Raw genomic sequence first — 9,834 nt, forward strand, 5'->3', positions numbered from 1 at the left:
TTGAATAGAACGAAACTCTCTTCCTAAATTACACAAAACATTTATATGATACTCTTAGAAAATCACTCACAATTATATTACAATATTACAGCGAACCTGTCGTTATCTAGTGAGAAAATTGCCGAAAAAGTTAATTATGGTACAAATAAAAAAGATTGAAGATTGTATATTATTGATAATGTTGAAATAATTGAGACATATGCTATTTGAATATACGAGAACTTTTATCTTCAACATCATTACATGCATGTCAGTTATTAACATGAATGGTAACTACGTATGTTTTCATTTAAATTAATCACATTATAATAACAGAAGATATCAATATGCAACAAATGTTATTTCACTAAACATTCGAAACTTGTCCTAGTAAGTAGATAGGCGATAGCTCTTTCTTTTTTGTTATTTAATATGATGGAAAATTCAAATGATTTTTTGTTTAAAATAACCTTTGGCATACGTTTCTTTTCATTAAACATTTCTTATTATTCTCAAGTTCACTCAAGTATTTGTAACACAAAAAACAGTAATCATATTGGTTGTTCTGATTACACACACCAACACCTTTCCACATAAGCAGTGAAACCAACATAAGAATCCGCTTGAGCAAAAAAATAATCATACGCGTCTTAAAAGAACATCAAAATAATAACTCCTCTGTTATATCTTTGAAACCCATTTTTTTCTATGATGTTTTACACAATTGTTTAAACTGAAGGATAACTTTGTTTGTAATTAAGCATAATGCTACACAATGGGCTATATGTGCTCTGCCCGTCACAATTATCAAAACCCGGTATTCAAAGAGACATGCCGCTGTGCCTCTAGGTGTGGATAATTTTAATACGTATAAAGTTATGCGATGCTTATTGACACACATGGAGTGGTCCCTTAGTTCTCAACATCTTTTAAGGGAATAGAAGGTTAGAAACGTACGTGCCAATAGAGCAGGTTCTCTTCGGCTAGCAATGTTGGTGCTACTGCTAGGACGTGGTTTACGTGCTGGTCAACAAACTGGTTGTCTTGGCAAACGATAATTATCGGTTGCTGCTTGTTTTAACAGGTAACGTGTAAGTGTAAAACACTTTTTTCTTAGGTAAAAAGCACAACTTTAAAACCAACATATGTGAGTTCGCTGTGGGGTTGTTGTTTCTTTTTTTATTTAAACTTGAAAACTTTTTCTTATCGCTGTTTGTTTATGTCAGTTTGAATTAATCTTATTCTTCTAACTATTACAGTACTTTTATTTATGACAAAAATATAAATATCAATAATACTATCGATGGTGTGATGAGGAAGGAAATGACATAAAGTGGAATAATATTAGCCAAGATTAACGTTCTACTTTATTTTTAATTTTGATTTGGGCCAAAATGTGAGACAAGATTACCTAATTAGTATACTAGCATGGCGTAGTGTACAGCATTATTTGTCTCTTTGGAGTGAGTCTTCGCTTTACAATCTACAGACTTGGAATCTAGCAAACTACCGTTTCAACAATGTGTATTTCGTTTGCAGTGGATTTTCTTTATGTTAACATAAATATTGAATTATCTTTTATATATCATTCGCAATGTATGGATACATAACTATTTTTAAATATTTATGATAAGTTCAAGTCAGTTCATTAGACCCTGGCAGGGTGCGATTTGTGAAATGTTAAGAGTGTGTGTGGGGGATAAATATATAAATTATTATTCTTCTCATCGTTCGCGTCCTCCTCACACCAAACATGCTCACCCTTTCAGCCGCGGGAGCTTTATAAAGTCACGGTCAATCTCACTATTCGTTGGTAAAAAGAGTAATCCAAGAGTTGGCGGTGGGTGGTGATGACTAGCTGTCTTCCCTCTTATCTTACACTGCTAAATTAGGGATGGCTAACACAGGTTAACCCTCGTGTAGCTTTGCGCGAAATTCAAACCAAATAAACAAACAATCTCCTCATCGTAAGGATTTTGATCTTGTAGTCCAGGTAGGGTCAGGTTTAGTTGCACCTCTTCGTCTTTATTAGTCATAGATAAATGGCTTGTTTTATTTGTTGTTTTGAATTTCACATCGTTCCCAATTTAGCAGTGTAAGACTAGAGGGAAGGCAGCTAGTCATCGCCACCCACCGCCAACTCTTGGATTACTCTTTCACCAAGGAATAGTGGGATTGACAGGTTGAAATGGCGAGCATGGTTAATGTCACGAGGATTCGAACCCGCGAGCCTCAGATTACGAGTCGAACGCCCTAACCACCTGGCCAAATAGATAAATAACAAAACAGCATGGCAAGTCTTGACACATCATATGTAAATCCCTTTAGTTGTTGTTTGTTATTAAGCACAAAACTACACGAAAGGCTGTCTGTATTCTACCACCACGAATATCGACACATATACCGTTGTGCTACTGGAGGCAACCCTTTAATTTATCGCACCGAAATATTGGTTTTTTCACTTTTTAGGTCGGCCTGCCATGTCCAAGCGTGTTAAGGCGTGCGACTCGTAATCTGAGGGTCGCGGGTTCACATCCCCGTCGCGCTAAACATGCTCGCCCTTTCAGCCGTGGGGGCGTTATATTTTGACGGTCAATCCCACTATTTGCCAAGAGTTGACGATGGGTGGTGATGACTAGCTGTCTTCCCTCTAGTCTTACACTGCTAAATTAGGGACGGCTAGCACAGATAGCGCTCGAGTAGCTTTGTGCGAAATTCAAAAAATAAACAAACACTGTTTAGGGGTAAATTTAACGAGTTTTAAGCTAGCATTTTCACATACAAGTGTGAGATAATAAAGGAGAAAAATGTAAATATATTTACTCGTTTTAAAACATTTGCCTTCTACTTCATAATTTATATTGGCTTTTTAGTTTATTAAATACTTAAGTATGCAGATTTGAATCTACTCACCTTCTGAGAATATTACTTGATGATTTTACTGTATTCTTCTTGACAGAAGTGCCTTTTTCTTTGCTATTTCTATTAACTCATTTTTTAGCTATCTGAAAAGAAGCATGCTATGCTCTAGAATGCATTTTACATTGCTGGGTGAATGTTTGCCTGGTGATGCAAGCACTGGATATAAAATAAGGCACTGGGTTAAATGTAGATTGGATAATGTAGTACATGCATATCCATTTAAGCTGTTTTTTATTTGAGTTTTTTTTTAATTCTGTAAGCACGATAATCACTTCAGTTTATCACAACAGAATCGGTGATAAGTTTATTACGTTACCAAATATGTATAATATCATTCGTTTTAAATAATTCTATTTCACGTCAAAAGTTCACACAGGCTAGTTCAATTATTTTAGAACGCAACTGACAAGACACATTATTATTCTCTAATTTGTTTATTACAATATTATCTATGATTATAACACTTTAAAACTCGCCACTGTTTGTCATGTGTGTCGACCCGTGAAGGGGAGGAAAGAATCCTAATGGTTGAGGGGTCCAACCCAAACACACCACTTTAGCATGAATTTCTGTAGATCGGTAACCTTGGGATGGCCCCCAAGGTCAGTTGACTGGTCTTGTTGTGCTAGAGTCAACTGAGTACCAGTGTTGGACATTCTCAACGGGTGTTGTGGACTTTGTGCTTGATGCTGGTGTTTGGATATAGTGTTCACGAAGCCCTGACAATGCTGCAGTGTCCTTGTTTCGCATTGTAGTGTATTCACTCATAGAGCTCTATGATAGGTAGGAATATTTTCTCTTTCATTATGGATCCCCCAAATCCACCAAAACATAAAATCGTAAAAAAAAAACGAATTGATAAACAACTACATCTTGAAAACTGAAGAGCAGTCTCCATTTCGTTCTGCACTTTTACCTAATTTTCTCGTTCTGCATTCTTTGTCAGGCAATTTTTAAAATAAATGTCTTCCTCTTATTCATAAGGGGGATTGCTGGCTTTACAAAGACAGACAAAAAGCTTTCCGTGGATATCTTTATGGAAACATCTACCACAAAACACAATAAACTCCTCCTGAATTCGAAGGCCATTGGGGATATTGGCCACTGAGGTTACTCCCCATGCTACTTTGAATTCATCACCAGTAGTTATTATTGAGAGAGATTTGAGGAACATCTTTGAGATGGAGGTCCTCGCTGGTTTATCCAACCAAGAAGTTTTTGCAGTGCGACGCATCTCCACTCATAAAGAAAAAATTATGATGCTTACCAATGTTCTTTTTTTTTAGCATATATATCACTATGTATACTTACTGCTGTCAAGGCAAGTTATTTGAGCCATAAGGCATGACCACATATTCCCAACTCTCTTAGGTTTTTCCATTGTCAGCAGCTCAGTCATTCGAAGACATCTTGTCATGGTTCTGTGATGTGTGTTCGTTGTGGTGGCAAAGACCTCGACGCTTACGAGTGTGAACTAGACCCTCACTGTGTTAATTGTAGTGGTTCCAATTCCTTCTTATTATCGATCTTACTGTAATAGAGTGGAGGAAAAAAGAAGTACAACAATTAAAAATGGTCAACAACATTACTTATCTGGAGGCTCGAAAGTTGTTGCTCCCCACTCTGTCATGGGCATGCACTGCTGCACTACACTAAACTACGACAGTGGGTTTGCAGACAATGCTCTCTGTAACTCCATCAGAGACCTTTTCACATCATGTGAAATTTTTACCTAAATGAATAATCGAGTTGACAAGTAAACATCTACTCATGTCCCACCATTCTTTGCAGTGACTACCTGGGTCCACCTCCTTTGGCCTCAACTTATGGTGTCTGCTCAGGTCTATCTTCTTCAGCCTCGAGATGCGGAACAATTATTCGTTCCCTACGCCATTGGGACATGTGTCTCGACTGAATGCAAGATCCGTCGAGGTTGTAATAAAGAAAAAATGCGTGATCGTAAACAAACGTTTTCCATCCAGTTCTCCTTCACCTAGGTAAAAATGGCCACTTTGATACAATGAAACTGTCGAGATTTCCATTATAATATGGATGACATTAAGGCTTTGATTGTTTCCTATCATTTTATGTGTCTTTCCTTATATTAATCTTTCAGTAGTTTTCTACATACCTGAGTGACAAGTTGTACTTGGGCAAATGCATGAAGAGGTGGTACTGTTAATTGACCAGTATATATCCAACTTGTCTGTGCTACTCAATACACCATTTGGAGCCATACCCATCTATGCTTACTTTGGTAGTGCCATCACTGTGTGTTCTCTCTACCTATCTTCTAAAGAGACTTATGATCAATCAGACCTTGATGTTCTCATTGAACAGTTTCATTCCCTTTTTAATTCTAGGATACTTTAATAGACACAATTCCCTCTGGAGTGGTGCTGATATTGATGGGAGAGGTCATTCCATAGAGCATATACTCTCATATCACAACATTTCTCTTTTTAGTACTTGTTATTTTTCATCCACCTAGTCAGTTTTTACTTTTATTGATTTATCTATCTGTTATCTTTCAGTTTTCATTTGTTTTCCTTGGATGGTTCACAAGTGGAACAGTGATCATTTTCTTATAGTTTTGAGGGAAATTGGCCACGGCTGATGCCATCTGACCCGAGTACCATTGTGGAATTTAGATCAGAGTGACTGGCTCTCTTTCACTTCTCTCGGAAATTGATTCTGCTGTCACTAGACTACCATCTATTAATGAGTGTTTGGAAGCAGTAACTGATTGCATTATTCAAGCAGCTGTTCATTCTACGCCTAAAACCTCGAGACGTTTCCTATAGTATCCTCAACCATGGTGGTCCCAAGAAATGAGCCTGGAATACCTTTGGCAAGTGTTCCACTCTTTTGAACCACATTACTTTCCAATGGTTTCATGCACATGCTAAGCAGGTCAGATGTCAGTGCCAAAAGGAATATTGGTTTAAATTCACAACTATAATTTCTTCTACCACCAGTTGCAAGATTCTGTGGGACACGATTTAGGTCTGTGGGAGGTATTCTTCCCATACTATTTCAATCTTGTTATTCATTGGCCAATAATTTTCTAATATACAGAGCATTTACAGTACTCTCAGGGAGACTTTTACTAGTTTTTCCAACTTTTACATCTCTTCTCCCGCTTTCTTGGTAATCAAGTCTTTGGCAGTACAATTGCCTCTTTCATTTTCAGCCAATCGTCTATGCGTCTATAATCACCCTTTACACTTGTGGAACTCAAGCTTGCTCTTCATTTGTCTGGCATTACATTGGTCGGGCCTGATGATGTTCACTTTGAAATGTTGTGTCATCTCTTTCATGCCTCTCTTGTTATTCTTGTGGTTGTCTTTAAATGGATCTGACAAGATAACATTTTACCTGACGCTTGGCACTAGACTTCTGTTCTCCTTTCTTTGAGCCTTGGAAGAATCCCAAGATTTCTTCTAATTATCATCCAGTTGTTTTAACTAGCTGTCTTTATAAGGTCTTAGAAAGGATGATTAAAGGTCATGCTGTTTGGTTCCTCGAATTCAACAACCACCTATCACCCACCCAGTACTGGTTCTGTTTAGTGTTCCACCATAAACCAACTGATTGATTTGAACTTTGATCAGGGAAGCCTTACTCAAGAGATAATATATTGTTTCTGTGTTCTTTGAACTTGAGAAGGCTAACAAAACTACCTCCACTCATATGGGTTACATAGCCATTTATCCATTTTTATTCAGAACGTTTTACTGGAGAGTCGATTCCCGTTCTTTTACACAAGAACTTGCAGTTCCTCGGGGCAGTGTCTTGAATTTCACACTTTTCCTTATCAAGATTAATGCTATCAAAACTCAACTTATTCCTACTGATGTAAATGGGCTCTATGTCAGTCACTTCAACATATCGTGTCAGTCATTGAACATGAGGTTTGTTTAGTGGCAACTTCAGACTGCTCTCAATTACTTATTTAAGTGGATTACAACACACGGTTTTGCCTTATCTTTTTTTCAAAACTGATTCCATGCATTTTTGCCACCAACAGAGTTATTGTTCTTTTGGTGGTCCAAGAGACAAAACTATAAGCTTGCTTTTATTCCTCACATAAATCAGCTATGTGTCAAGTGTATCAGTACACTGAATATTATTTGTGTCTTTTCTTCCACCTCTCGGGAAGCAGTTCAGTGTTATATGCTCAGGATTTATCATTCTTCATCCAATCCAAACTGGATTGTGGATCTCTGGTCTTTGATTTTGCCAGAACTTTGGTCTTAAAGATGCTGGACACTATTCACTATCTGAAGCTTCAGCTCTGCACAGGAGCTTTCTGCACTTCTCCAGTCCAGTGTTTGTACAAAAAATCCCATGAACCTTCTTTTTTGCCATTTACAACTTACTCTATAGTGTGCTACCAAACTTAGATCTTTATCACAACATTATACTTGGGGTTGTGCTTTTCCTTCTCAGTGCGCCATGCTCTTTACAGTCTGCAAGCCTTCTTTTAGCTTTTGTATCCAGGGTCAACTAGATGAAATGATTCTGGCATTGGATGTCATAGCTGTCCTCAAAGATCAGCTCATTCCACCATGGCTTATTACCGTCCTTGAGTCATATAAAGAAAATGAATACTCTCGATTGGAAGTATCATCTTTTTATTGAACATTTTTGAACCATCATTCTACTCCTGTTTACACAGATTGTTGAAAATCAGGGGAGCCCAGCATGGCCGGATGGCTAGGGCGTTCGACTCGTAATGTGATGGTAGCGGGTTCGAATCCCAATCACACCAAACATGCTCGCTCTTTCAGCTGTAGGGGCATTATAATGTTGTGGTAAATCCCATACTTTTTGGTAAAAGAGTATCCCAAGAATTGGCAGTGGGTGATGATTACTAGCTGCTTTTCCTCTAGTCTTACATTGCTGAATTAGAAACGGCTAACATAGATAGCCTTCGTGTATCTTTGCGCAAAATTCAAACAAACAAAATCAAGTGACTCTGTTGGCTCTGCCATAGTTTGTTGCGGCTTGGTGGTTACTCGCAGGATTTCCCTCTAGTTTCTGCGTTGGCTGCCGAGTTGTGTGCCATTTCTCTTGCCCTTAATCATGTAGAAGATGTGCAGTATACAACTTGTACTACTTATACTGACTCTCTTAAGTCTCTACTGATTCTGAAAAAATTGCTTCACGTTTATATTCACCTTCTTCTCGTCGTCGATATTTAACAAAGATTGCCCCAGTTTTTCTCTATCTTTCATTGGTATAAATTTTTTCTACATACTTCACCACGTTGGTATTCGCGAGAAAGAGCTCGCTGACACCGCAGTTGAGTCCATCTGCTCTGGTACCGTTACTATCATACGTGTTCCATATATGGACTACGGTCTTTTCTTAAAGGCTCGACCTCACACCAGTTGGCAATTGACTTGGAGTGAACAACGCAACAACAAGCTTTTCCAGACTGAACCTTCCGTTATTCTTTAGCCGTCTTGACTAGTCTACACATTAGTCACAGTTTTTAACTCATCGATTTCTTTTATCTGGGACTAATCCACTGATATGTGGTCTGTATGACACTCATGTGTTTATATGTGTTTTCTTATAGCAAAGCCACATCGGGCTATCTGCTGAGTCCACCGAGTGAAATCGAACCCCTGATTTTAGCGTTGTAAATCTGTAGACATACCACTGTACTAGCAGGAAGCCTGTATGATACTCAAGTGAGAATAGCCTACATTTTACAGTCGTGTCGTCGTTACGACTCTGTGCGACGACACCATTTTAGAATGTGTTTTCTACGGTCTTAGGCCTGACATTAGATGGTGTAATTGGAGATGGTGACACTATCCAACTTGATTTTCTGAATGTTTGACATCGCTTAGTTTTTTAACTCGATTTATTTGTGCATTTTATAACAATTTTAACTTTACGGTTTTTTATCAGCTGCTTTGCGCCAATAAACGCCACACAACCAACCTAAAATGAATAAATTATTAATCTTAATTTGGTAGGTTCGGAAATGTATAAAGATGAGTGTTTGGTGCTGCTATAGCGTGCAGTCTACAAAGATATTTACGCTATAGATGTGGTCTACACAAACACTGTCATTATCACCGTTTGAATGATTCACTAACATATAATTTCTTGCTAAATAATTTATATCTATCCATGTTTTTGTTCAACAAATAACTGTAATTTAATAAGTTGAGTGCTCCAAAATTTAGGTTATAATTTAGCTAGTTTTGATTGTTAGAACATATTGGTAGTATCAGTATAGACTGCATGCTATGTTGGCACTAGATATTCATTAGTTACAGCGACTTGCTTAAATACATATGCAATTTTGGTTCTAACGATCCACATATCTGTTAAACATGAATATGTCAGTTTATGGGTCTGTCATAGCCAGGTTGTTATGTGCTCATCTGAGTGTCATGGGTTCGAATCGTCACAACAAACATGCTCGCTCTTTCAGCCGTAGGGCGTTATAATATGTGACACTAAATTCTCCTATCCCTTGATAAAACAGTATTTCCTGAATTAGCAGTAAGTGGTGGACTAGCTGCCTTCCTCCTAATCTTATACGGCTAAATTAGGGGCGACTAGCACAAATAGCCCTCGCATAGCTTTGCGCGAAATTCAAAACAAATCTTTTCATATATTCAATTTTATATGACTCTGTAAAAAATCAATCTAAAGCTTTAAGTTGTTTGAATTCAAGCAGAAATATAAGCAGTAGGCTGTCTTTGTTATGGTTAACGAAGTACTGAATCCCGATTTTGTTGCTTTAAGTCATTCTTCCTCCTGAAGCATCGGAATGATGTACCAGAATGTTATACGCTGAAACTTTTTCGTTCTTTCTCTGTGCTCTTTTACTTTCGTGTTTCCCTACCTTTTCCAGTAAATGTACGCTACCCAGCGTATTGAGAAGAATTCCGTGTGACCAGCCTA

This window comes from Tachypleus tridentatus, chromosome 10 (assembly GCF_004210375.1).
Source record: "Tachypleus tridentatus isolate NWPU-2018 chromosome 10, ASM421037v1, whole genome shotgun sequence".
NCBI classification, from domain to species: Eukaryota; Metazoa; Arthropoda; class Merostomata; order Xiphosura; family Limulidae; genus Tachypleus; species Tachypleus tridentatus.